We start from the raw sequence: 27,940 nt of genomic DNA on the forward strand, positions 1-27,940 counted from the left end.
CATAATGTGTTGTACATTATTATATGTATATTATATGTAACGTGGTATTTTTCAATTATTGTATGTACCAACATCAAGAAGTCACAAGCAAAGAAAGACCAAACCACGGTGCATACTTAAACAAGGAAAGTTTACTGGTCAAAATTATTTATTAAAGTAATAAACAACATTTTTGTCACCCCAAAAAATACATGTATAAAGCAACACAACGGTGGCCCAATATCAGACAGAATTCCACTCTGTAGAGTGAGCAATCATAATGAAGCAGTTGGTTTTATTTTGTAGATTCAAGCTGCTCTTCATATTTTTGGCCACCAGATGTCACCAGAGAGGACTGTGTTGAAAAGCTTTGAGTTAATGAACCGTTTTTCAATACAAGCTTCAGAAAGCTTCATTTGGCCATCAATACCTGAAACCATAAGGACGCGGGGAGTCATGCAGGAAAGACACGGAGAAAGGAAAGTAGATAGAAATGGGGAATACCAAATCACACAGAGTGACGAGGAACACAGGCAGGCACACACTATAAATACACACAAGGTAATGAAGGAATGACACACCAGAGGGGAACACAGCTGAACCTAATTAGACACGACGAAACACAAAACTTCAAAGTAAAACAGAAAACTCACAAACTGTTTTACAAACACAAACTCAGGGACACGGACAAGGCACAAGGGGGAAGAACACAGATAGGGATAATAAAACACTGAACACCAGAACCAAATCCTAACAACTAATACAAAATCAGAAGAAAATAGAAAATAACAGCTACACGGGGGCACGTGTGGGGTGGCTAAGAGACCAATTGAAGGATGCCATGTTTACTGAATATGTGCCTAATTTTGTCAGGACATAGCTGGGTCCATTGCTTCTGCGTGCTCTATTTTCACAAGCAAAGGCCTGGCTCTTTCTCAGGTGATCTCCATGACTTCTTCTCAAATCAACGTCAGGACTGCTGCAAAACAGCTGACCGTTGTCGACAGGATTCGAACCTGTGCGGGGAGACCCCAATGGATTTCTAGTCCATCGCCTTGACCGCTCGGCCACAACAACCACATTGGGCTGTGCAACTACATACTTGAAACTACATATAGGGTGATCGTGGCTCAGGGGGTTAGGAATCGCATCTGTAACCGGAAGGTCGCCGGTGCGATCCCTGGGCTCTCTGTCCTGGTCGTTGTGTCCTTGGGCAAGACACTTTACCCTACTTGCCTACTGGTGTTGGCCAGAGGGGCCGATAGCGCGATATGGCAGCCTCGCTTCTGTCAGTCTGCCCCAGGGCAGCTGTGGCTACAACTGTAGCTGCCTCCACCAGTGTGTGAATGCGAGAGTGAATGAATAGTGGTATTGTAAAGCGCTTTGGGTGCCTTGAAAAGCGCTATATAAATCCAATCCATTATTATTATTATTATTGAAAGACATACGTCTTCCAAGTCCTACGCCACACATCTTTCAAGTAGGATGTGCACAACAACGGCCACGCTGGATTGTAAATGCGGTAGCTGCATGACTTTGGTGCGAAAGCTTGTGGTTTTGCAGTTCCGTGAGATTGGTGCAGCACAGCTGCGGTTGAAGCTAGCTGGCTGACATTAGCTTGCTTGTTTGCATGAACAGTAACACACACAGCTGATGATTTTGCCACCGCAAAGAGCTGATCAGTACATGGTTAGTAAAATGTTATCTTCATTCCAAACATTCAGCACAATATTTAAAGTGGGACTGGGTGTCTTTATGAAGAAGTAGCGTGTCCAATCCCATTTTCATGTAAGAAGGTATAGGTATGAAGTGATGAGAACTCAAAGCCTGTGTGAACAGTGTCTTTCCACAGCAAACGGTAGCAGCGAGGCCGATGAAGAATGCACCTGGCCTGACATTGTAAGCATTTGCAGAAAGAGCGGAGAACGTTTTTAGTGTAAAACAACACGCAGCCCACGCGCTTGAACAGCACTGCGAGTGGCAACTGCGATGGCCGGGAATCGAACCCGGGTCAACTGCTTGGAAGGCAGCTATGCTCGCCACTATACCACCATCGCTGTGAAAGATTACAACATCACTGATTCATTGTCCGGCTTATACAGATTTTCAGGACAATTAACAAGGTGGGCATTGTGATTACTCGCTTGTCAGGTTCTAAACTGGTCAAAAGGTAGATCACTAAAAAGACTAGTGCTTTCATGCAACTGCACATTTAATCTCATCAGCAAAGCTTCTTTGCTACTCAAGTGTGGCCTCTCACGCATTTAAACTCTTGCGTGATTTTTAGCACCTTGAGAGTCGCAATGGTCACGCGAGTTCTTCAGGTCACAGCAGACAAGGTGAGAATAGGTGTGAATCTGTCTTGGGACGAATCTGGGACGAGGACGTCTTTGGCTCCTCTTTCAAGTTATTGGACTTTGGCAAAAAGGTTTTACGCTTCATTCAAAAATGAGAGCAAGTGTCTGTGTCCCGAATACAAAGTGGGAGCTGGTTCCACAGAGAGGGGCCTGAAAAGTGATGGCTCTGCCTTCCATTGCACTTTAAAATCCCCTCGGAAGCCAGCAGTCTGAGAGCAAAGCACTCTGTTGGGATGATATGGCACTGTGAGATCTTGTAGACAAAATTGGTGGTGATTATTCAAGACCTTGTGTGTGAGGGCAAGCATTTGGATTTTTATTTGGGATTTAATTGGGAGCCAATGAAGAGAGAAGTCCATATGGGGGAAATCTACTCTGTCCTTCCAGTCCCTGACTGTGCTCTGGATGCAGCGTTTTGGAAAACAGTGTAAAGGCTTTTCAGGAAGCTTTTAGGACACTGTGAAAATACTGAATTTGAATAGTGGAGGCTAGAAGTAGTGAATGTATCCTTCCTCTCTATCATTAGATGGAGAGAGTGTACAAAGGCCGGCATAGTGGGTCTGTGGCCACTCTTGCTTGCGCTTTTGCGTGTCTGTCAGCCAGCTGTGGAGAAGAGCAAAGTTTTTACATGCAAAGAGCTGTAGTGAAAAGCAGTGTTCCAAACAATGAAATGTGTCCACTCCTTGTGCTTTTCATGCAGTAATGTTTGAAGCTATTTCTGCTGTTGTCCCATTCCCGGTGAAATCCGCTGTGCCTCCAATCCCGATCCTCTTGCAAAGCAATCAGCATTTGTCAGACGCATGAGTCATTGGCGGTACTCAGACTGGATCCTGGACGACTACACGGGGCACGTGTGGGGTGGCTAAGAGACCAATTGAAGGATGCCATGTTTACTGAATATGTGCCTAATTTTGTCAGGACATAGCTGGGTCCATTGCTTCTGCGTGCTCTATTTTCACAAGCAAAGGCCTGGCTCTTTCTCCTGGCACCTTCTCAGGTGATCTCCATGACTTCTTCTCAAATAAACAACTGGACTGCCGCAAAACAGCTGACCGTTGTCGACAGGATTCGAACCTGTGCGGGGAGACCCCAATGGATTTCGAGTCCATCGCCTTGACCTCTCGGCCACAACAACCACATTGGGCTGTGGAACTACATACTTGAAAGACATACGTCTTCCAAGTCCTACGCCACACATCTTTCAAGTAGGATGTGCACAACAACGGCCACGCTGGATTGTAAATGCGGTAGCTGCATGACTTTGGTGCGAAAGCTTGTGGTTTTGCAGTTCCGTGAGATTGGTGCAGCACAGCTGCGGTTGAATCTAACTGGCTGACATTAGCTTGCTTGTTTGCATGAACAGTAACACACACAGCTGATGATTTTGCCACCGCAAAGAGCTGATCAGTACATGGTTAGTAAAATGTTATCTTCATTCCAAACATTCAGCACAATATTTAAAGTGGGACTGGGTGTCTTTATGAAGAAGTAGCGTGTCCAATCCCAGTTTCATGTAAGAAGGTATAGGTATGAAGTGATGAGAACTCAAAGCCTGTGTGAACAGTGTCTTTCCACAGCAAACGGTAGCAGCGAGGCCGATGAAGAATGCACCTGGCCTGACATTGTAAGCATTTGCAGAAAGAGCGGAGAACGTTTTTAGTGTAAAACAACACGCAGCCCACGCGCTTGAACAGCACTGCGAGTGGCAACTGCGATGGCCGGGAATCGAACCCGGGTCAACTGCTTGGAAGGCAGCTATGCTCGCCACTATACCACCATCGCTGTGAAAGGCTACAACATCACTGATTCATTGTCCGGCTTATACAGAGTTTCAGGACAATTAACAAGGTGGGCATTGTGATTACTCGCTTGTCAGGTTCTAAACTGGTCAAAAGGTAGATCACTAAAAAGACTAGTGCTTTCATGCAACTGCACATTTAATCTCATCAGCAAAGCTTCTTTGCTACTCAAGTGTGGCCTCTCACGCATTTAAACTCTTGCGTGATTTTTAGCACCTTGAGAGTCGCAATGGTCACGCGAGTTCTTCAGGTCACAGCAGACAAGGTGAGAATAGGTGTGAATCTGTCTTGGGACGAATCTGGGACGAGGACGTCTTTGGCTCCTCTTTCAAGTTATTGGACTTTGGCAAAAAGGTTTTACGCTTCATTCAAAAATGAGAGCAAGTGTCTGTGTCCCGAATACAAAGTGGGAGCTGGTTCCACAGAGAGGGGCCTGAAAAGTGATGGCTCTGCCTTCCATTGCACTTTAAAATCCCCTCGGAAGCCAGCAGTCTGAGAGCAAAGCACTCTGTTGGGATGATATGGCACTGTGAGATCTTGTAGACAAAATTGGTGGTGATTATTCAAGACCTTGTGTGTGAGGGCAAGTATTTGGATTTTTATTTGGGATTTAATTGGGAGCCAATGAAGAGAGAAGTCCATATGGGGGAAATCTACTCTGTCCTTCCAGTCCCTGACTGTGCTCTGGATGCAGCGTTTTGGAAAACAGTGTAAAGGCTTTTCAGGAAGCTTTTAGGACACTGTGAAAATACTGAATTTGAATAGTGGAGGCTAGAAGTAGTGAATATATCCTTCCTCTCTATCATTAGATGGAGAGAGTGTACAAAGGCCGGCATAGTGGGTCTGTGGCCACTCTTGCTTGCGCTTTTGCGTGTCTGTCAGCCAGCTGTGGAGAAGAGCAAAGTTTTTACATGCAAAGAGCTGTAGTGAAAAGCAGTGTTCCAAACAATGAAATGTGTCCACTCCTTGTGCTTTTCATGCAGTAATGTTTGAAGCTATTTCTGCTGTTGTCCCATTCCCGGTGAAATCCGCTGTGCCTCCAATCCCGATCCCAGTCCTCTTGCAAAGCAATCAGCATTTGTCAGACGCATGAGTCATTGGTTGTACTCAGACTGGATCCTGGACGACTACACGGGGGCACGTGTGGGGTGGCTAAGAGAGCAATTGAAGGATGCCATGTTTACTGAATATGTGCCTAATTTTGTCAGGACATAGCTGGGTCCATTGCTTCTGCGTGCTCTATTTTCACAAGCAAAGGCCTGGCTCTTTCTCCTGGCACCTTCTCAGGTGATCTCCATGCCTTCTTCTCAAATCAACGTCAGGACTGCCGCAAAAAAGCTTACCGTTGTCGACAGGATTCGAACCTGTGCGGGGAGACCCCAATGGATTTCTAGTCCATCGCCTTGACCGCTCGGCCACAACAACCACATTGGGCTGTGCAACTACATACTTGAAACTACATATAGGGTGATCGTGGCTCAGGGGGTTAGGAATCGCATCTGTAACCGGAAGGTCGCCGGTGCGATCCCTGGGCTCTCTGTCCTGGTCGTTGTGTCCTTGGGCAAGACACTTTACCCTACTTGCCTACTGGTGTTGGCCAGAGGGGCCGATAGCGCGATATGGCAGCCTCGCTTCTGTCAGTCTGCCCCAGGGCAGCTGTGGCTACAACTGTAGCTGCCTCCACCAGTGTGTGAATGCGAGAGTGAATGAATAGTGGTATTGTAAAGCGCTTTGGGTGCCTTGAAAAGCGCTATATAAATCCAATCCATTATTATTATTATTATTGAAAGACATACGTCTTCCAAGTCCTACGCCACACATCTTTCAAGTAGGATGTGCACAACAACGGCCACGCTGGATTGTAAATGCGGTAGCTGCATGACTTTGGTGCGAAAGCTTGTGGTTTTGCAGTTCCGTGAGATTGGTGCAGCACAGCTGCGGTTGAAGCTAGCTGGCTGACATTAGCTTGCTTGTTTGCATGAACAGTAACACACACAGCTGATGATTTTGCCACCGCAAAGAGCTGATCAGTACATGGTTAGTAAAATGTTATCTTCATTCCAAACATTCAGCACAATATTTAAAGTGGGACTGGGTGTCTTTATGAAGAAGTAGCGTGTCCAATCCCAGTTTCATGTAAGAAGGTATAGGTATGAAGTGATGAGAACTCAAAGCCTGTTTGAACTGTGTCTTTCCACAGCAAACGGTAGCAGCGAGGCCGATGAAGAATGCACCTGGCCTGACATTGTAAGCATTTGCAGAAAGAGCGGAGAACGTTTTTAGTGTAAAACAGTACGCAGCCCACATGCTTGAACAGCACTGCGAGTGGCAACTGCGACGGCCGGGAATCGAACCCGGGTCAACTGCTTGGAAGGCAGCTATGCTCGCCACTATACCACCATCGCTGTGCAAGGCTACAACATCACTGATTCATTGTCCGGCTTATACAGATTTTCAGGACAATTAACAAGGTGGGCATTGTGATTACTCGCTTGTCAGGTTCTAAACTGGTCAAAAGGTAGATCACTAAAAAGACTAGTGCTTTCATGCAACTGCACATTTAATCTCATCAGCAAAGCTTCTTTGCTACTCAAGTGTGGCCTCTCACGCATTTAAACTCTTGCGTGATTTTTAGCACCTTGAGAGTCGCAATGGTCACGCGAGTTCTTCAGGTCACAGCAGACAAGGTGAGAATAGGTGTGAATCTGTCTTGGGACGAATCTGGGACGAGGACGTCTTTGGCTCCTCTTTCAAGTTATTGGACTTTGGCAAAAAGGTTTTACGCTTCATTCAAAAATGAGAGCAAGTGTCTGTGTCCCGAATACAAAGTGGGAGCTGGTTCCACAGAGAGGGGCCTGAAAAGTGATGGCTCTGCCTTCCATTGCACTTTAAAATCCCCTCGGAAGCCAGCAGTCTGAGAGCAAAGCACTCTGTTGGGATGATATGGCACTGTGAGATCTTGTAGACAAAATTGGTGGTGATTATTCAAGACCTTGTGTGTGAGGGCAAGCATTTGGATTTTTATTTGGGATTTAATTGGGAGCCAATGAAGAGAGAAGTCCATATGGGGGAAATCTACTCTGTCCTTCCAGTCCCTGACTGTGCTCTGGATGCAGCGTTTTGGAAAACAGTGTAAAGGCTTTTCAGGAAGCTTTTAGGACACTGTGAAAATACTGAATTTGAATAGTGGAGGCTAGAAGTAGTGAATGTATCCTTCCTCTCTATCATTAGATGGAGAGAGTGTACAAAGGCCGGCATAGTGGGTCTGTGGCCACTCTTGCTTGCGCTTTTGCGTGTCTGTCAGCCAGCTGTGGAGAAGAGCAAAGTTTTTACATGCAAAGAGCTGTAGTGAAAAGCAGTGTTCCAAACAATGAAATGTGTCCACTCCTTGTGCTTTTCATGCAGTAATGTTTGAAGCTATTTCTGCTGTTGTCCCATTCCCGGTGAAATCCGCTGTGCCTCCAATCCCGATCCTCTTGCAAAGCAATCAGCATTTGTCAGACGCATGAGTCATTGGCGGTACTCAGACTGGATCCTGGACGACTACACGGGGGAACGTGTGGGGTGGCTAAGAGACCAATTGAAGGATGCCATGTTTACTGAATATGTGCCTAATTTTGTCAGGACATAGCTGGGTCCATTGCTTCTGCGTGCTCTATTTTCACAAGCAAAGGCCTGGCTCTTTCTCCTGGCACCTTCTCAGGTGATCTCCATGCCTTCTTCTCAAATCAACGTCTGGACTGCCGCAAAACAGCTGACCGTTGTCGACAGGATTCGAACCTGTGCGGGGAGACCCCAATGGATTTCTAGTCCATCGCCTTGACCGCTCGGCCACAACAACCACATTGGGCTGTGGAACTACATACTTGAAAGACATACGTCTTCCAAGTCCTACGCCACACATCTTTCAAGTAGGATGTGCACAACAACGGCCACGCTGGATTGTAAATGCGGTAGCTGCATGACTTTGGTGCGAAAGCTTGTGGTTTTGCAGTTCCGTGAGATTGGTGCAGCACAGCTGCGGTTGAATCTAACTGGCTGACATTAGCTTGCTTGTTTGCATGAACAGTAACACACACAGCTGATGATTTTGCCACTGCAAAGAGCTGATCAGTACATGGTTAGTAAAATGTTATCTTCATTCCAAACATTCAGCACAATATTTAAAGTGGGACTGGGTGTCTTTATGAAGAAGTAGCGTGTCCAATCCCAGTTTCATGTAAGAAGGTATAGGTATGAAGTGATGAGAACTCAAAGCCTGTGTGAACAGTGTCTTTCCACAGCAAACGGTAGCAGCGAGGCCGATGAAGAATGCACCTGGCCTGACATTGTAAGCATTTGCAGAAAGAGCGGAGAACGTTTTTAGTGTAAAACAGTACGCAGCCCACATGCTTGAACAGCACTGCGAGTGGCAACTGCGACGGCCGGGAATCGAACCCGGGTCAACTGCTTGGAAGGCAGCTATGCTCGCCACTATACCACCATCGCTGTGCAAGGCTACAACATCACTGATTCATTGTCCGGCTTATACAGATTTTCAGGACAATTAACAAGGTGGGCATTGTGATTACTCGCTTGTCAGGTTCTAAACTGGTCAAAAGGTAGATCACTAAAAAGACTAGTGCTTTCATGCAACTGCACATTTAATCTCATCAGCAAAGCTTCTTTGCTACTCAAGTGTGGCCTCTCACGCATTTAAACTCTTGCGTGATTTTTAGCACCTTGAGAGTCGCAATGGTCACGCGAGTTCTTCAGGTCACAGCAGACAAGGTGAGAATAGGTGTGAATCTGTCTTGGGACGAATCTGGGACGAGGACGTCTTTGGCTCCTCTTTCAAGTTATTGGACTTTGGCAAAAAGGTTTTACGCTTCATTCAAAAATGAGAGCAAGTGTCTGTGTCCCGAATACAAAGTGGGAGCTGGTTCCACAGAGAGGGGCCTGAAAAGTGATGGCTCTGCCTTCCATTGCACTTTAAAATCCCCTCGGAAGCCAGCAGTCTGAGAGCAAAGCACTCTGTTGGGATGATATGGCACTGTGAGATCTTGTAGACAAAATTGGTGGTGATTATTCAAGACCTTGTGTGTGAGGGCAAGCATTTGGATTTTTATTTGGGATTTAATTGGGAGCCAATGAAGAGAGAAGTCCATATGGGGGAAATCTACTCTGTCCTTCCAGTCCCTGACTGTGCTCTGGATGCAGCGTTTTGGAAAACAGTGTAAAGGCTTTTCAGGAAGCTTTTAGGACACTGTGAAAATACTGAATTTGAATAGTGGAGGCTAGAAGTAGTGAATGTATCCTTCCTCTCTATCATTAGATGGAGAGAGTGTACAAAGGCCGGCATAGTGGGTCTGTGGCCACTCTTGCTTGCGCTTTTGCGTGTCTGTCAGCCAGCTGTGGAGAAGAGCAAAGTTTTTACATGCAAAGAGCTGTAGTGAAAAGCAGTGTTCCAAACAATGAAATGTGTCCACTCCTTGTGCTTTTCATGCAGTAATGTTTGAAGCTATTTCTGCTGTTGTCCCATTCCCGGTGAAATCCGCTGTGCCTCCAATCCCGATCCTCTTGCAAAGCAATCAGCATTTGTCAGACGCATGAGTCATTGGCGGTACTCAGACTGGATCCTGGACGACTACACGGGGGAACGTGTGGGGTGGCTAAGAGACCAATTGAAGGATGCCATGTTTACTGAATATGTGCCTAATTTTGTCAGGACATAGCTGGGTCCATTGCTTCTGCGTGCTCTATTTTCACAAGCAAAGGCCTGGCTCTTTCTCCTGGCACCTTCTCAGGTGATCTCCATGCCTTCTTCTCAAATCAACGTCTGGACTGCCGCAAAACAGCTGACCGTTGTCGACAGGATTCGAACCTGTGCGGGGAGACCCCAATGGATTTCTAGTCCATCGCCTTGACCGCTCGGCCACAACAACCACATTGGGCTGTGGAACTACATACTTGAAAGACATACGTCTTCCAAGTCCTACGCCACACATCTTTCAAGTAGGATGTGCACAACAACGGCCACGCTGGATTGTAAATGCGGTAGCTGCATGACTTTGGTGCGAAAGCTTGTGGTTTTGCAGTTCCGTGAGATTGGTGCAGCACAGCTGCGGTTGAATCTAACTGGCTGACATTAGCTTGCTTGTTTGCATGAACAGTAACACACACAGCTGATGATTTTGCCACTGCAAAGAGCTGATCAGTACATGGTTAGTAAAATGTTATCTTCATTCCAAACATTCAGCACAATATTTAAAGTGGGACTGGGTGTCTTTATGAAGAAGTAGCGTGTCCAATCCCAGTTTCATGTAAGAAGGTATAGGTATGAAGTGATGAGAACTCAAAGCCTGTGTGAACAGTGTCTTTCCACAGCAAACGGTAGCAGCGAGGCCGATGAAGAATGCACCTGGCCTGACATTGTAAGCATTTGCAGAAAGAGCGGAGAACGTTTTTAGTGTAAAACAACACGCAGCCCACATGCTTGAACAGCACTGCGAGTGGCAACTGCGATGGCCGGGAATCGAACCCGGGTTAACTGCTTGGAAGGCAGCTATGCTCGCCACTATAGCACCATCTCTGTGAAAGATTACAACATCACTGATTCATTGTCCGGCTTATACAGATTTTCAGGACAATTAACAAGGTGGGCATTGTGATTACTCGCTTGTCAGGTTCTAAACTGGTCAAAAGGTAGATCACTAAAAAGACTAGTGCTTTCATGCAACTGCACATTTAATCTCATCAGCAAAGCTTCTTTGCTACTCAAGTGTGGCCTCTCACGCATTTAAACTCTTGCGTGATTTTTAGCACCTTGAGAGTCGCAATGGTCACGCGAGTTCTTCAGGTCACAGCAGACAAGGTGAGAATAGGTGTGAATCTGTCTTGGGACGAATCTGGGACGAGGACGTCTTTGGCTCCTCTTTCAAGTTATTGGACTTTGGCAAAAAGGTTTTACGCTTCATTCAAAAATGAGAGCAAGTGTCTGTGTCCCGAATACAAAGTGGGAGCTGGTTCCACAGAGAGGGGCCTGAAAAGTGATGGCTCTGCCTTCCATTGCACTTTAAAATCCCCTCGGAAGCCAGCAGTCTGAGAGCAAAGCACTCTGTTGGGATGATATGGCACTGTGAGATCTTGTAGACAAAATTGGTGGTGATTATTCAAGACCTTGTGTGTGAGGGCAAGCATTTGGATTTTTATTTGGGATTTAATTGGGAGCCAATGAAGAGAGAAGTCCATATGGGGGAAATCTACTCTGTCCTTCCAGTCCCTGACTGTGCTCTGGATGCAGCGTTTTGGAAAACAGTGTAAAGGCTTTTCAGGAAGCTTTTAGGACACTGTGAAAATACTGAATTTGAATAGTGGAGGCTAGAAGTAGTGAATGTATCCTTCCTCTCTATCATTAGATGGAGAGAGTGTACAAAGGCCGGCATAGTGGGTCTGTGGCCACTCTTGCTTGCGCTTTTGCGTGTCTGTCAGCCAGCTGTGGAGAAGAGCAAAGTTTTTACATGCAAAGAGCTGTAGTGAAAAGCAGTGTTCCAAACAATGAAATGTGTCCACTCCTTGTGCTTTTCATGCAGTAATGTTTGAAGCTATTTCTGCTGTTGTCCCATTCCCGGTGAAATCCGCTGTGCCTCCAATCCCGATCCTCTTGCAAAGCAATCAGCATTTGTCAGACGCATGAGTCATTGGCGGTACTCAGACTGGATCCTGGACGACTACACGGGGGAACGTGTGGGGTGGCTAAGAGACCAATTGAAGGATGCCATGTTTACTGAATATGTGCCTAATTTTGTCAGGACATAGCTGGGTCCATTGCTTCTGCGTGCTCTATTTTCACAAGCAAAGGCCTGGCTCTTTCTCCTGGCACCTTCTCAGGTGATCTCCATGCCTTCTTCTCAAATCAACGTCTGGACTGCCGCAAAACAGCTGACCGTTGTCGACAGGATTCGAACCTGTGCGGGGAGTCCCCAATGGATTTCGAGTCCATCGCCTTGACCTCTCGGCCACAACAACCACATTGGGCTGTGGAACTACATACTTGAAAGACATACGTCTTCCAAGTCCTACGCCACACATCTTTCATCACTGATTCATTGTCTGGCTTATACAGATTTTCAGGACAATTAACAAGGTGGGCATTGTGATTACACACTTGTGAGGTTTTAAAAGAAGTTGAATTTAGATAATAAAAATAACAAAAACACTTTTTACAGTAGCTTCACTCGTGCTGTCCTTTTCTAATGTTGATCTGCCGGTGTTCCTTCAGGTAATCTGGATCTTTAAAAGTCTTATCACATATATCACAATCAATCCTCCTATTTATTTACGAAAGTGAATAGGAAAACTGTATGTTTGTATGTATGTGTTTCCAGCATGTTGCAGATCTGAAAGAATATAACCTCCGTCACCACTATGTGAGTCTTCATGCCGACAAATATGACAACTTTCAAGGACAGTGAAGTAGAGAGAAGGTGAATGAACCGTTGGTGGGTCTGAAGAAACAGCCGTCTGTATTTACTCACAGCCTAGACATCAGTGACAATGCAGTGAAAGCTAGCTACCTCATCGCTAATGAAATTGCACTAGCATCAAAACCATTTATTGAGGGTGAATTTTTAAAAACGTATAATGAAGGCATCGGAGATAGTGTACCCTGAAAAGCGCCAGGCCTTTGTAAATATCAGCCTGACAAGAAACACAGTTGCCAACAGGATTTCTGATCTTTCAGAGGATTTGGACAGCCAGTTGAAGCAAAAAGTAAAGTTATTTATTGCGTTTTCAGTTGCAATTGATGAAGGCATGGACATTACAGATGTTCCGCAACTGGCAATTTTCATCCGCGGAGTTGATGACACATTGACCGTTACAGAGGAGTTCGTGGAGTTGGTGCCGATTACAGATACAACGACCGCAGCTGCTATTTTCACCACACTCGTCGGCGCACTGGACAGGGTTGGAGTGGAGTAGTCCCACGGTGTCAGCCTGGCTACAGCTGGTGCGCCCTCAATGATTGGGAAAAAAGCAGGCGCCGTAACCAAGTTCAGAGATAAAGCGCAATCTGCAAATGGAGTATTTGATTTTTGGGCTTTTCACTGTATTTTGTACGAGGAAGCTTTGTGTTGCAAGTCATTAAAAATGGATAATGTCATGAAGGTGGTCATCCAAATTGTTAATCCCATCTGTTCCAGAAGCCTCAATCACCGTCAGTTTGTCAGCCTTCTCAGAGAAAAAGACCACATCTATGGCCTGCAATACCACACTGAGGTAAAATGGATGAGCTGAGGTGCTATGCTGAGGCATTTCTTTGATTTACAAGAAAAAAATTGAACAGTTCATGGAAGAAAAGGGCAAACCAGTGTTAGAATTTCATTCCGCAGAATGGATGCAGAACTTGCATTTATGGTGGATGTTACAGAGCACCTGAATAACTTGAACAAACAGCTTCAAGGATGCAATAAAGTTATCGCGCAGTATTATGACAGCATACGTTCTTTCAAGTTGAAGCTGTCATTGTGGGAGACGCAGCTCACTGGTGGTGATCATAGCTAGACTGGCCATCGGGCATACTGGGCATTTGCCCGGTGGGCCGATGAGTTTTTTTTTCTTTTTTTTTTCTCGTAACGGTATAAACACTGAAAGGTGGTGGATTGGCCAGATGCTGGGAGATGTGTAAAAATAACTCAATTGTTGTTTGGTGGTGGCTATTGCGGAGCTTCCACAGATTCAGTAATGTTAGCAAGTGGTGGAGGCCAGCAGGTGGATGATGGAAAGGTGAGGCAGGAAGAGCAGAGACTTGAGGTGGCCGTCGGTCCGAGTGTCAGGTGAACTGAACTTCAAGTGAGAACTTATGACCTGCAGTCTGTCTGGGTCAGATATAAACCAAGTTTAGGTGGAGTTTATTTTCGTTATGCTGACTTTTTACAGTCAGTTACAATAACTCTGCGTACTAGCTAGCATGACGGAGTTTATATACTGCTGGGCGGGTGCTATGATGTTACTGATGTTTAACTTTATTTTATTTATAAGGTAAGTTATTAGAGTTTCCAACCATCCCGTAAAAAACCGAATCGTCTCGTATTCAGAGAAAATATTCCGCGTTTCGTATTGACCTAAGGAGCACAGTTTGTCCCGGACTTCAGCTAGAATGGAAAAAGACACAAAGCTGGAGTTTTTCTGCGTCTTTACGCTGTCAGCTGTCTCTTCTTCTCTCATCCTCTCCCCCTCCCTCTCCTTTTGCTACCACAATCATGAAACTGATCAATGATCAGATGATCGGCTTTTCTGATGCAAGTCCTGTCTCTCTTGCTTGTTTATTGTCCACTTTGCACCAGAACAAGGAACCCAGAGGAGGTCGCGCTAAACAACAGCAGCACGTTTAAACTTGATCAGCTGTTGTTAGAATTTATGTAATATTAATTTCTACTATCGGCTGATGTTTTCTGGAGCCACAGCTGTAAAGCTGCTGGTCATGATATCGGTTTGGATATGTGGTGAGAGGGAAACATGAAGATGAAACCAGGAGATGTCCTTACTGAATCATCAGAGCTGAACAGGTGATGGAGAAACAGGTTTACCTTTTAGGTGACATGAATGAGTTGAAGGGAAGTTATGAACTGTTTCTGAGAGACAAATAACACCAGGATCCTTTTTCTATGTAGCTGACAGCTGGTAACTGTGCAGGGGCGGGTCTAGCAAAATTTTGCCAGGGGGCCAGGTAGGACATTAACAGGGAAAGTGGGGCACAAGGACTACTTTTCTTTTATTATTCTCAATTAAAATGTCTAGCTTTTACCAAAAATTATTTGAATCTTACAACAAACGTTTTCATCTGATGTAAAATGTATAGAAATCCATTATTGTACATAGTAATATTTTTTCAGGGTCCCATTATACTGTATAATTAAGTTTTATTCTTTCTCACCTGTCTTTCTGTCTCCTTTCACTTTTTAAAGGTTGCCATGTTAAAAAAATATTTTGTCCTGCCATGCTGTTTATTGATGTGGTAAATGAATAATTTATGAAAATATATCTAAATCTGTCATTTATTATTTTTAATATTCAGTAATGATCATGTCTCACCTTTAGTCTTCTCTGTCTTGATTTCAGGTTTCCACCATATGTTGTAGATAGTTCAGGAGGTTAACTCGACCGAGCAGTCTTTGGGTTTCGGCTAAGTACTGTTTAGAATACCAGAATAGAGAGGATGCTGTAGGTTTAAGTTTATTAGATTGATACATATATACCAACAAGACAGTGTACATCACTGTCACAACAGTGTTTGTTTTCATTCAAAGGCTTTATGGTTTTTCCTATAAAAAAAACCATAGGAATATTCCTATTCCTATAATACCTGGTGGGCTGGTCGCTAGTCAAAATGCCCGGGCCGTTTTTTTGTCCCAGTCCAGCCCTGGTGGTGATGCAGCTCACTTCCCCTGTTTGAAAAATGTGTGCATGACCCAAAGTGTGGTAGACATGAAGCAGTTCAAAGATAAAATAACGGGACTGTTACTGGAGTTTGAGCAATGATTTCAGATTTTTGGTGAACTGGAGAAAGACTTCAAGTTTTTTGCTCGCGTTCACCGTGAATCCCTCTGATCTGCCCATCAGGATCCAACTTGAAATAATAGTGTTACTTTTATATTGTTGGATTGTCATTTATGCTTAGAAATATATACTCATATATCCTTAGAGGTATACACTGTAAAAAAATTTGTAATATAAAAGTATTTTACTGTGTATTTTACAATTTTGTACTGTTCTTCTAAAATATCATTAAATTTACATCAATAGACTGTGATTTTACATTTCAAATGTAAATTAACGTAAAATCACTGTATTGTAATAAAACATAATTTTCTTGTTTTTTTAAATGTATTTGTCTGTACATATGCATATTTAGATTGTTAAAATACATTCACAAATGTTTGTCCGTTATTTGAAAGATTGAACTGTTTAATTCAAATGTAATGCTATGGAAAAATATATAAAATGATTCTTATAATTTTTTTTTACATCAAATAATTATTATTATTATTGCCATTTAGGGCGATCGTGGCTCAAGAGTTGGCAGTTCGCCTTGTAATCAGAAGGTTCGAGCCCCGTTGTCGAACTGACAACGTTAGGCAAGACACTTCACCTACCACCTACTGGTGATGGCCAGAGGGGAATTATAAAGTGGAATTGTAAAGCACTTTGAGGGTCTCAAAAAGCACTATATGAATGCAATCCATTATTATTTAAACCAACTGTTAACTGTATATTTCTGTACATTTCAGTATTATTATTCATATTGCCGCATTCATGGACCTTGTTTATAGGTAATTTCATTGTTTAATCACATTAAAATGTTCCTAATTTAATGTTTAAAAGCATTTGAAAAAGGCAAAATCCCATGTAAAATTAGGGCAACAAACTGTATTGTCATTACTGAAAATAACTGTAATTTCATGTGAAAGTTATTTACTGTTATTTTATGGTATTATTTTGGCTCCCCAGCTGCCGGAATGTTACCGTTTTTTTAGGATTTTTTTTTTTACGGTGTATAATCGATTGCATATTGATAGGATGTGTAGGAGCCATTCTTGGGTTAATACCTTATGTGGTCGCTAGAGGTCACCTTTTTCTGTTTTGATCATGTAAAGGTATTTAAGGTAGACGCACGTACTCGGCGTCAGGTGTGTCATTAATTGTAAGAAGGCAAACAGTTTGTGACCGTTGCGCTGTTATGTTAAGTTGATATGGGAATAAAGACCAAAAAGGACAAGATAAGTACTGCTGGAGTTATTGGACTTTTTACTTAATTCATACATACCAGTGACATCGCGTCACCCCGGTTAACGACCACCTCAGTGGCTTCAAGCATAGGCTTAGCCTCTACAGGATGTCTGATCCTTAGCAGTTAGCAAAGACTCTGTGTGCCTCCCAGAGCACTCTGGCATGCACACACATCCTAAGGTCATGAGAGAGGTTGTACCTTCTCTTACTGATTTATGGTATAGGAGGACACCTACTCTGTATCTGTTTAAGTATAAGACATCATATGTTAATGAACCTACGCATATTCATGTAATCTCAATAAAGAGCAGTGTGGTACTGTGTGGTTGTGTGTTCATTGTCCTCAAAATTTTAAAATAACTTGAATTAATAGCTATGTTGTGCTTTTGGACACACTGTCCTCGGGCTCCAACTTTATGTTTATATGTTTTATGTTGATGTGCTACTGTTTCTAATTGATTATATTTATATATTTAACCTATTCTTGACTCTGTGTTTTTTGCACTTGTTTGGGGATTTCATTATTTTTATCTACATTTCTGCCTGAGAAATGACACCCTGATATAGTTCTGTGATCTGTGAAACAGTTTTGCAAATCACTGAGGCACTGTGTGTTTGTGTGTTCTTTGTCCTCAGAGTTTTCAAATAACTTCCGGTGTTTTATGAATAATAGCTATGTTATGCTTGTACTATTTTGAACATACTGTCCTGAGGCTCTAGCTTTATTTTTTATGTTGATCGCATTAAAACAAAAAAACAATGCTTGTACCAACATTATGGACTCAATTGCTCCTCTAAAATGTAGATGGCAAAAATTTAAAACTCAGCCTTGGCTAAATAAGGCCACTCGTGGCGTCAGACAGGAATGCAGGAAAGCAGAACGAAGAAAGATAAGCTCCACGGTCCTTTTGAACCACCTACATGTTCATTCTTTTTCTCCGAATTTAAAGCAGTCTCATTATCCCATCTTACTGATATAATAATGCACATGAAACCAACTATGTGCCCCTTGGGTGTGTTACCTACGCCATTTCTCAGAGATGTGCTGAAGACAGTCGGCCCCAACATCCTCGCTATTGTAAATGGCAGTGTTTCAAATGGAACTGTCCCTCATTCATTTAAACAAGCTGTTGTCCAGCCACTTCTAAAAAATCCTGGTTTGGACCCGTCAGTATTTGGCAATTCTAGACGAATCTCTAAGCTGCCATTTTTGTCTAAGGTTTTCGAGAAAGTTGTCCTCCACCAATTATATTCATTCTTAGACACACATAATATTCTGGATAAATATCAGTCTGTTTCAGAGCCTTCCACAGCACAGAGTCCGCTCTACTGAAGGTGTTCAATGATGTGCTTTTAGCTGCTGACTCTGGAAAAAGTACAGTTTTAATTCTTCGAGACCTGAGTGCAGTATTTGACACTGTCAACAACACAATCTTATTAAACTGTCTAAAGACGTGTCGGCATTCAAGGCTCTGCTTTAAAATGGTTTGCCTCTTATTTGGAGAGCAGATCATACTCTGTGATGCTGGGTAACAAATACTCTTTCCCATCTATACTCAGTTGTGGAATACCTCAGGGCTCTATTCTGTGCCCCGTCTTATTCTCCCTATACATGCTCCTATTAGGCTCCATGCCTTCGTATCATCACGTCTTGACTACTGTAACTCTCTTTATTCAGGCATCTGTCACTCAGGCCTGTCCCGCCTGCAACCTGTTCAAAATGCAGCCGCAAGGCTCCTAACGGGTACCAGAAAGAGAGAGTATTACTCCAATATTCGCATCTTTACATTGGCAGCCAGTTAAATATAGAATTGATTTTAAGGTTTTATTATTTGTTTTTAACTCTCTCTATGGTTTGGCTCCAGGTTACATTTCAGATCTCCTTAGCTTGCACCTACCCACTTGAACTCTGCGCTCCTCCAGTCAGATGCTTGTATTAGTTTCACGCTCCCAGTTCAAATCTAGAGCTACTCCCACATTCTTTGCAGTAGTTCAGCTTGTGTCAAGTGCATCTTTTAAGGGGATTACAGTGTTGTGGTTTATTTTATATCAAATTTACATTAGCAGATTTAACAAACTTTTAGGTGATTTTTATCCAGTTTGACTTCAATATTCTGTACATTAAGTTTTTATGTCCCCTTGGCTTTTAAAATGAAAGATAATTTAGATGTTTTAAAATCACTGTAACAGTATTTCCTCTATGCTGCTCAAGGCTAACAGGTGTTTTTACCTGGTGGCAGAAGATTTTGTGCCTCCAAGTTTAAAAAATTTATAATTCAGATTCCATTTCCCAATGCTGCAGTTGAAACATTCATGTAAATGAGTGATACATATGAAAAAAAGTGGGATCAGAAACAAAAATTAGAACGGGCTGTTAAGGGCCGACTTCTTGTGTCAAACATTAAAAAATAAAAATAACACAGTAACTCCAGTTGTAGTCTGTTTGTGGTGTGGATCTGCTGGTGTTCTTCAAATCAAATTAAATCAAATCAAATCAAATCAAATCACTTTTATTGTCACATCACATGTGCAGGTACATTGGTACAGCACATGTGAGTGAAATTCTTGTGTGCGAGCTTCACAAGCAACAGAGTTGTGCAAAATACAATAATGTAAACAAGCAAAATACAAGAATGGCTACATCTGAAACTAATAAATATATGTACAATATATAATAGTATATGCATTTCTGGATGTGTATACTAAATATTTTTCTACGTGTGTGTGTGTGTGTGTGTGTACACATATTTTACAAATTAAATAGAGTAAACAATGAATAGAATATATAAAATAAATAAAATAAAATATACAGAGTTGAGACATGTGCAAAACAGTGGCATTACTGTACAGTATGGAGTGCATAATGTTGAAATTCCAGTAGTGAAGCTGAGGTGTCTATGACGTGTTCAGCAGTCTGATGGCCTGATGGAAAAAGCTGTCTCTCAGTCTGCTGGTACGGGACCGGATGCTGCAGAACCTCCTTCCTGATGGAAGTAGTCTGAACAGTTTATGGCTGGGGTGACTGGAGTCCTTGATGATCCTCCCCGCTTTCCTCAGGCACCGCTTCCTGTAGATGTCTTGGAGGGAGGGAAGCTCACCTCCAATTATCCGTTCAGAGCACCGCACTACTCGCTGGAGAGCTTTGCAGTTGTAGGCGGTGCTGTTGCCATACCAGGTGGTGATGCATCCAGTGAGGATGCTCTCAATGGCACAGTGATAGAAGGTCCTGAGGCTGCGGGGGCTCATGCCGAATCTTTTCAGTCTCCTGAGAAAGAAGAGGCGCTGCTGCGCCTTCTTCACTGTTTTGTTTGTGTGTACTGACCACGTAAGATCCTCAGCCAGATGTACACCAAGGAACCGGAAGCTGCTCACTCTCTCCACAGCAGCGCCGTTGATGGTGATGGGGGTGTGTACTTCTCTGCACCTCCGGAAGTCCACTATCAACTCCTTTGTCTTTGCGACGTTGAGGGTGAGATGGTTGTCTTGACACCAGTGGGTCAGGGCGCTGACCTCCTCCCTGTAAGCCGTCTCATCACCGTTGGTGATAAGACCCACCACTGTAGTGTCGTCCGCAAACTTCACAATGATGTTGGAGTTGTTAGTGGCTGTGCAGTCGTAGGTGTAGAGTGAGTACAGGAGAGGGCTCAGTACACACCCCTGTGGAGCACCAGTGTTCAGTGTGACGGGGGATGAGGTGATGCTGCCCAGTCTGACCACTTGGCGTCTGTCAGACAGGAAGCTAAGGATCCAGCTGCAGAGGGAGCTGCTCAGTCCTAGATCCTGCAGTTTCCTATCCAGCTTCGAGGGAACGATGGTATTGAATGCTGAGCTGTAATCTACAAACAGCATCCTCACATACGTGTCTCTCTTCTCCAGGTGTGACAGGGCAGTGTGTAGTGTCAGGGCTATGGCATCATCAGTGGACCTGTTGTGGCGGTATGCAAACTGTAGAGGGTCCAGTGAGTCGGGTAGTGCAGAGCAGATGAAGTCCCTGACCAGCTTCTCGAAGCATTTGCTTACGATGGGGGTCAGGGCTACAGGTCGCCAGTCGTTCAATGAGGAGATGGTGGAGGATTTGGGTACAGGGACGATGGTGGCCATTTTGAAGCAGGCTGGGACTACAGACAGAGAGAGGGAAAGGTTGAAGATGTGCATGAACACTCCAGCCAGCTGAGCCGCGCATGACTTGAGGACGCGGCCGGGAATCCCGTCCGGACCAGTAGCTTTGCGTGCGTTCACCTTCCTGAAGCACTTCCGCACATCCTCCTCAGACACAGTGTGCGCACTGTCGTCATCCGCGGTGCGCACACTGTCCGGTCTCATGGTGTTCGCTGTGTCGAATCTAGCGTAGAATACGTTTAGATCCTCACACAGAGAGGCCGTGGTCTGCGGTGTGCTGGTTTTCCCTCTAAAGTCTGTGATCGTGTTTAGTCCCTGCCACATACTCCGAGGGTTGTCAAACTGTTGTTCCACCCTGTCCCTGTACTCACGTTTGGCTGCTTTGATCGTCTTCCGGAGTTGGTAATGTGCGTGTTTGTAGTCCGATGTGTTCGCGGAGGCAAAGGCGGTGCTCCGTGCCGCCAGTGCCGCGCGAACATCTCCGTTAATCCAGGGTTTTTGATTTGGGAAGGATTTAACTGTTCTGGATGGGACGACATCTTCCACGCATTTCCTGATAAATCCGCAGACTGAGTCTGTGTATTCATCAATGTCCCTAGCAGCCACGTGAAACATTTCCCAGTCCGCGTGATCAAAACAGTCCCGCAGCGCAGACTCCGATTGGTCCGTCCAACAGTGCACCGCCCTCCGGGTTGGAGCTTCCTGTTTCAGCTTCTGCCTGTAGGCGGGCAGGAGCAGGATGGAGCGGTGATCTGATTGGCCGAATGGGGCGCGGGGGAGGGCTTTGTACGCATCCCGGAAAGAAGTGTAGCAGTGGTCGAGTAGCCGATCTCCACGAGTGTTAAAGTGGATGTGTTGGTGGAGTTTGGGTGAGACTTTCTTCAGGTTTCCCTTATTAAAGTCTCCGGCTGTGATAAACGCTGCCTCTGGGTGTGCGGTTTCCTCGCTGCTGATCGCGCTGTACAGTTCCCTGAGTGCTCGGTCAGTGTCGGCTTGTGGGGGAATGTAAACAGCCGTAATAATCACTGCTGTAAATTCCCTCGGTAGCCAGAATGGCCGGCACTTAATCATCAGGTACTCTAGGTCCGGTGAGCAGAAGGATTTGACCGGGTGCACGTTCGCATAATCACACCAGCTGTTGTTGATCATGAAACACACACCACCGCCTCTGCTTTTCCCAGTAAGATCCTGTGACCTGTCCGCGCGATGCATGGAGAACCCCGGTAGTTGTATTGCGGAGTCCGGTACCTTGTTCGATAGCCAGGTTTCTGTGAGGCAGATCACGCAGCAGTCCCGCATCTCTCGCTGGAATGAGATCCGTGCCCGAAGCTCGCACAGCTTGTTCTCCAGAGACTGCACATTAGCCAGTAATAAACTGGGTAAGTAATAAACTTCTTAAAGTGAAACTGGATCTTTAAAAGTCTTCTCACACAGGTCCAATTTATAAGGCCTCTCCTCAGTGTGGGTAAACGTGGGGTTTTAAGTGGGAGTCTGTTGCAAACTGTTTGTCACACTGATCACAGCAGTACACATCATACCCGGTGTGAACATGTAGCTTTCATCTCAGTAGCCAGCGGAAAGTTTGTCCAGGGAAGTCACAGCTGTATGGTTTAACTCCATAGGGTATAACTTGATGACTCCGCATGTTGCAGATGCGAGCCAAAGCTCTGCCACACTGATCACAGCTGTAGGTTGAACTGTGCCCTGGAGGAGTTTGGGTCTTTTTAAGGTTCCAGACTCAGTAAAAGACTTTCCACACAAGTCACAGCTGAATGGTCTCAGTTCACTGTGGACGAGTTGGTGTCTTTTTAAATGTTTAATCTTCTGTGTTTGTCGGCCTCCTGAGAGCGCTGACTTCTCGGTCCGTGTTTGTCTTGCAGTGACAGAGATACAGACAGAGGCAGTGAGTGAAATGCAGTCGTGGAACAAACTGAACCTTCAAACTCCCTCCATTAGTTAAAACGAAGCAGTCACTGAACACCTATTACCACCACCTACTGGCAAAAATAGAACATGACATCCAACCTGTTGCAAGAAAAAAAATCCCAAAATTAAATATGTATTTTTGCATAAACTATTTTTTTTTTAACTTAACAACCACTAGCATATACAAAACTCTTGCCCATTACTGGAGCTTATGTACAAATATTAATCGTAGCATTGTATCACATTCAGAACAGTAGTAAGTGTGTGTCAGGCTTATAGATTTCATATTTTCTATTTTAGTTTGACATGTAGTATGGTAATATCTGCTAGTACAGATTATAAAGAATTACAGTAGTAAAGCTTAGAAAAGCCAAATACTTTTACAAATACATTTTTCAGTGTCACTCTGAAACAGGATGGGACAACACTACAAATGGAAGACAGCCATCTTAGAAACCTTTCATTAAAAGGGTTTGTGACATTAGTTGTTGTTCTGCTCTGTGAGTTTGATGAGTTTGTCTCTCACCTTCTATACCCTCTGCTCAGAGTGACGCTAAAGCTTGTTGTGGACCTTGAAAGCAGGTCAAGAACTATTGCCACCAGCTGAAGTCCAAGACAGTGGAGTCTGTTGAACCAAAGATAGAGACTATTGAAATTCAGATTTCAAAGTTTGGAGAGAATGACCTGGTTCTAGCCTACTATGTTAGGAAGAGCATCTGGAAAGAGTAGCTGGGAAGTTGCCTGAAAGAAAGATAGGTGGAATGGGGAAATCATACACATGTGCTCTGTTTCAGTTTTGTGGTTTTGTGGTCAGTTTAAAGACTGAAGAAAAAACAGAAGCAAAGCATGTTGGAGCCTGAAGGTGGCGCTAAAAATCCAAAAAAGGGACATCAGAGCAACTCCTAACAAATTAGCCTTCTCCAAATGAAATGTATTCAATAAATTAAACCAGAAAACAGAAGAAGAAATTACAGAATATTTGGTGTTTCCAAGAGGTACTAATACACAGAATGGCAAACCACATGACTGAGTGCCTGTATTAACACAGGTTGCAGGAACTTTACCTGCAGCTTCCTGTTGACCAGCTTCCTCAATGTGCTTAAATGTTTCTGCTTTAATTTAATGAGTCAATTATCAGTTGAGCCACTTGCACCAAAGCAGGCATTTAAATGTATATTTCTATCACTGTGGTCCTTTCAGCACCAAAATAAATCATAAATCATCATTCAACTTCAATTACTCCCAGGAGAAAGTAATTAGTTACACTACTCCTTACATTACTTTTGCATTTCTCTGTGAAATGAACTAAAAAGCACTGTCTCATTGATTATTTATTATTATTTAACAATATAAACTCATAGGGTACAGTCCTACACAACAACACAGATCTCTATTCACACAACATCTTTTTAGTATTTAGGTATGAAGATGGAGCCGACAGCACCAAGAAAAGATGAAAGCCAACACAAATAGACCTATTTGAATTGCTCACTTTCTAATGATGTCCGCCAACTATTTCCTTGCCATGTTAATTACACTTTCCACTGCTTCCCCACACTTCTACATGCCTAGTGTTAGTAACAGCAGTTACAAAGTGACTGGATGTCACCATGGATGAGTCCATTTGTCATCGCAGTAAATGACATCTGGCTTCCAGTAAGAGAGGGGGAAGGAAGGGTGTATAAGTATAAAATGAACATGAAGAATGCATATGGGGTTCTTCCTTTTTGTCTTCTGTGAGATCTTCAGTGAGAAATTCTGAAGATTCGATTTCAGACATTCAAAGCTAAAAATTCCAGCAGAGAAACCAAAGAGATCAACCACTGTTCAAACTGTGAACATTGTTTTGTATATTTTTGGCTTTTTCATCTCAATTCTTGCCACGTTAGATGATTAATTTTGAAAGATTTTGATTTGCATCATACTTCCACTGAGTGCCCAGGGGATGTTGTTTCCTGTTGGGTGATTGCTTTGTCCTCTCCAACCTTTCGCCTCCAAAGGATCAGAATAAAATCACTATTAGCTCAGAGTAGGTTAGTAAGTAGAATTAAAATTATTTGGTAGTTATAATTTGCGTTGGTCCTGCTAAAGTGCATCAATACAATTTCTACCTGCAAACTGTGAAATGACTGGACCCACACAGTGGCTTTAAGATTTATTTTTATACAACAAGCACTCTCCACTACACACACCTCTCGCCAGTCTCCTGCATAACAATAAGAAGGGGAGAGAGTCATTAGTCCCATCAAAAATCGTGAAATCGTAAAGGGAGAATTTTTTCCCCTCTGTTACAGATTCTTTTTTTGAAGTGCCACTTTGTCCTCTGTTTTCTTTTTTGGGGGAAGGGGGGGGGGGGGGGGGCATACACTGAATTGATACTATGTTTTTGGGTAACTGGCTCTATTGCAATTATTTTGTAAAACAAAACAAAACAAAAAACCGTACCTTAAAATAAAAATAAAAATGCAGAGTCCTAACTTCTATATTAAAAAACACACACACACACACACACACAAACATGGACCGAAAGCTCAAAATAGCCACTGGTCTCAGAAAACACATATCAGAACTGATAAGAACAAAGCAGAACAAACAATGCCAAAGGAGAGTACATAAACTGCTTCATGTTCAAGGGAACTACTGAGAGATTGAGGAATATATTTGCATGTGAGTGGAGGGTTCAGAACAGATGAATCTAGAGGCAGGTGGGAGTTGCAGCTTTCTAAAATGACAGCAGAGTGCATGATGGGAACATAAAAAGCAGACTGACTGAAAAAAGAAAGACAGAAATCCAATCACAGGTCTGTTTGCTTTGACATTACAACATCCAAACAGAGTGTTTCACTCGCTGTCTCTGCAGAAATCACACAGTGACTTTTACTTTGTCGTCTCTCCTCTGTGTCTGATCATTTGGTAAGAAAACATTCATACAGGTTACAAATTTTGTGCCTGGTAACGAAAAAAGGCTTTAGTTAATGGTGTTTTTTTCTTGTTTTTTCTTTTTAAAGTACTTTACAAAATGAGGCAAATTCCTGTTTTTGTTTCTTATTTGTGTAATTATTTCTTTCTTCATGTTTTTCCAGGTGATGGGTTTTATGACAGACATCACGTTACTGAGTCTCCTCATTATTCCAAGTGAGCCATCTAGTTTCAGTCATTTACTGTCTGACAGATCAGAGCAGAAAGAGATACTTTACAAAGTCACACATTTTATACTGAAGATGTTGACAGAACAAGAGATAAAAAGCAAACCCACGACTCTTAAAGTCAAATTGTTCATCATGAATTTTCTCTTTATCTACATTTCTATATTTTAATGATATTCTGTTTTTCAGGCACTTTACTGGTCCAGCAGCACTAAAGTTGCATGGGATTTGTAAACAAGATCCACTCAGAGCTTCCATCTCTGTTGGTGCAGTGATGAAGAGGTTTGTAGGATCAGGACAAGCAGCCAAAGTTTGACAGCACAAGACCTGTGTTTGGAGCGTGGATTAAAAATAATTATGAATTTGGCAATAATCCAAACAATGTGATCTTCAACAGCAGTGGGACAGTTTACATCTATCCAATGAACATTACAGGAGATTTGACAAAAAAAAACTGCACCACTCTGTTTTCCACTTTAACCACAGATTATACAAACACATACTACTTCAGAATCGTGAACTTGCCCTACAGATGTACAGCTGTTTGTGATCCTCTTCAAATAACAATTAAAGGTAAGAAAGTTTCCTCTCATTCTAAAAAGAATAAAGAAAAATCAGCTGCAGCTTTTGTGAGTCAGCTGCTTCTGTTATACTCATTTTCCATGAACAGAATCAACTTTTGGTGTTTTGGAAATTTATTTACCTGGATGATTGAGAATGCATCAAGACATTTAGTATAACACATTATTAGTCCCAGCAGAGGTGCTGCTCTTACTTTTCTAATCTCTTACTATTTTAAGAGTCTTTAGAAGGCGTTTCTGGATTTGCAGATTATAAACTGCCTTGTGGATAAATTGTTGAATCAATGTGCACTGCTGCACTGCTGCACTACTTCACACTTATATTTCATCTACGTCTATCTGGTCATGTGTCTTTTATGTTCTCTGGTTAGTCTGTCTTGTCTTCTGTGTTTTACTGTTATGTCCATGCCAGGGCAGAAGTAAATTTTCTGGGGTGAAGTTGCTGTTCGCCTTGATCAGCTAAGACTACAGATTATAGATGAAGTCAAGAAAAGTAAAAAGAATCCTGTCCTGATTACAAAGCTGATGCACACCACTTTGGCCTTGCGAATCAAAGAGATTATCAGTGATGACCTACCAGTGGGTCAGATCCTGGATCGCTGGCTTACTCTGAAATTGGAGTCTCAGGTAAAAATGTATATAGATGTATCTAACAAGATGTATTTTATATTGACTTCTGTTATCTGGCCTGTCTGAACAAGTTATTCCTTTGTAGTGTAAGGATTTTGATGTACTTTGCAGAGATTTGTAGATTAATTGAAACTTGTAAATGTAAATTTATCCTGTGTGTTCACATCTGTGTATAATTCCACAGGATTACACACCTTTACCTGAAGAACCACTTTTGTGATTTGTTGGACCAACATGCTCCCCGGCTCCAGAGCTTAATCTGAAAGAAAGCTGCTTGTTCACACATTCACAGCTAAAAATTCCAGCAGAGAAACCAAAGGGATCAACCGCTGTTCAAACTGTGAACTTGCAATTTTGTTTAGTATATTTTTTGCTTTATCCTCTCAATTCTTGCTGTGTTAGATGATTAATTTAGAAGGATTTTGTTTTGCATCATTTTTCCACTGAATGCCCAGGGGATGCTGCTTTCTTATTGGGTGATCATCATCAACTCGGGACACAGTGATACGTGCATCTTTGGATTTGGTTTGCTTTGTTCTCCAAACTTTCTCCTCCAAAGGATCAGAATAAAATCAGTGTGATGGCCAAACCCGTGGCCACACTCTAAAGTCGGTAACTTTTGTATTTTCATTCAT

The 27,940-nt window shown here is 43.2% G+C and overlaps 1 long non-coding RNA gene and 10 other non-coding genes across 11 annotated transcripts; 1 reads left to right on the plus strand and 10 right to left on the minus strand.

Annotated features, from left to right (window-relative positions):
* Nucleotides 1-974: 974 nt before the first annotated feature.
* On the minus strand, nucleotides 975-1,056 carry trnas-aga (transfer RNA serine (anticodon AGA)). Its single transcript has one exon. It is a non-coding gene; the product is annotated as a tRNA-Ser (tRNA).
* Nucleotides 1,057-1,964: 908 nt separating this feature from the next.
* Nucleotides 1,965-2,036, minus strand: trnag-ucc (transfer RNA glycine (anticodon UCC)). The gene has a single exon. It is a non-coding gene; the product is annotated as a tRNA-Gly (tRNA).
* Nucleotides 2,037-3,389: 1,353 nt separating this feature from the next.
* trnas-cga (transfer RNA serine (anticodon CGA)) lies at nucleotides 3,390-3,471 on the minus strand. Its single transcript has one exon. It is a non-coding gene; the product is annotated as a tRNA-Ser (tRNA).
* Nucleotides 3,472-4,046: 575 nt separating this feature from the next.
* On the minus strand, nucleotides 4,047-4,118 carry trnag-ucc (transfer RNA glycine (anticodon UCC)). Its single transcript has one exon. It is a non-coding gene; the product is annotated as a tRNA-Gly (tRNA).
* A 1,360-nt stretch (nucleotides 4,119-5,478) lies between these two features.
* Nucleotides 5,479-5,560, minus strand: trnas-aga (transfer RNA serine (anticodon AGA)). The gene has a single exon. It is a non-coding gene; the product is annotated as a tRNA-Ser (tRNA).
* Nucleotides 5,561-6,468: 908 nt separating this feature from the next.
* On the minus strand, nucleotides 6,469-6,540 carry trnag-ucc (transfer RNA glycine (anticodon UCC)). Its single transcript has one exon. It is a non-coding gene; the product is annotated as a tRNA-Gly (tRNA).
* A 1,354-nt stretch (nucleotides 6,541-7,894) lies between these two features.
* trnas-aga (transfer RNA serine (anticodon AGA)) lies at nucleotides 7,895-7,976 on the minus strand. Its single transcript has one exon. It is a non-coding gene; the product is annotated as a tRNA-Ser (tRNA).
* A 575-nt stretch (nucleotides 7,977-8,551) lies between these two features.
* trnag-ucc (transfer RNA glycine (anticodon UCC)) lies at nucleotides 8,552-8,623 on the minus strand. Its single transcript has one exon. It is a non-coding gene; the product is annotated as a tRNA-Gly (tRNA).
* A 1,354-nt stretch (nucleotides 8,624-9,977) lies between these two features.
* Nucleotides 9,978-10,059, minus strand: trnas-aga (transfer RNA serine (anticodon AGA)). Its single transcript has one exon. It is a non-coding gene; the product is annotated as a tRNA-Ser (tRNA).
* A 2,001-nt stretch (nucleotides 10,060-12,060) lies between these two features.
* trnas-cga (transfer RNA serine (anticodon CGA)) lies at nucleotides 12,061-12,142 on the minus strand. The gene has a single exon. It is a non-coding gene; the product is annotated as a tRNA-Ser (tRNA).
* A 13,512-nt stretch (nucleotides 12,143-25,654) lies between these two features.
* On the plus strand, nucleotides 25,655-26,643 carry LOC147321754 (uncharacterized). The gene is made up of 3 exons (XR_015130878.1): nucleotides 25,655-25,861; nucleotides 26,032-26,083; nucleotides 26,284-26,643. It is a non-coding gene; the product is annotated as an uncharacterized LOC147321754 (long non-coding RNA).
* The last annotated feature ends 1,297 nt before the right edge of the window (nucleotides 26,644-27,940 follow it).

Source organism: Aulonocara sp. 'chitande type north' Nkhata Bay, linkage group LG9 (assembly GCF_057382095.1).
Source record: "Aulonocara sp. 'chitande type north' Nkhata Bay isolate Kocher_YH1m ecotype deep benthic linkage group LG9, A_spYH_male_GT1.1, whole genome shotgun sequence".
Classification (NCBI taxonomy): Eukaryota; Metazoa; Chordata; class Actinopteri; order Cichliformes; family Cichlidae; genus Aulonocara; species Aulonocara sp. 'chitande type north' Nkhata Bay.